Source organism: Mus caroli, chromosome 18 (assembly GCF_900094665.2).
Source record: "Mus caroli chromosome 18, CAROLI_EIJ_v1.1, whole genome shotgun sequence".
Lineage (NCBI taxonomy): Eukaryota > Metazoa > Chordata > Mammalia > Rodentia > Muridae > Mus > Mus caroli.
Window position 1 is genome coordinate 52,292,630 of NC_034587.1, and position 311 is coordinate 52,292,940.

Genomic DNA, 311 nt, shown 5'->3' on the forward strand with positions numbered 1-311 from the left:
GTCATCAGGCAACGCTGAGCACAGGTGTGTTTGTGTGTGTGTTTGTGTATATGTGTGTGTGTGTGTGTGTTTCTCAGGGTGTTTTATTTTCCTTTATCTTTGAAATCTCCCAGAGAGGAAGTAACGAGGCTCAGAGTAGACTTCACAACCCCATCTCTCCAGAAGTATGAAAAACTTCATGAGTTATATTTGCCTCCACATGGAAAGAATCCACCTCAAAGACATCTGTATTTTTGACTGTGTTCTGAGGGATTATCCCGAGCTTTTGTCCCCGCCTGCAAGAACACACTCAGGACAACCGGAATCTTCTG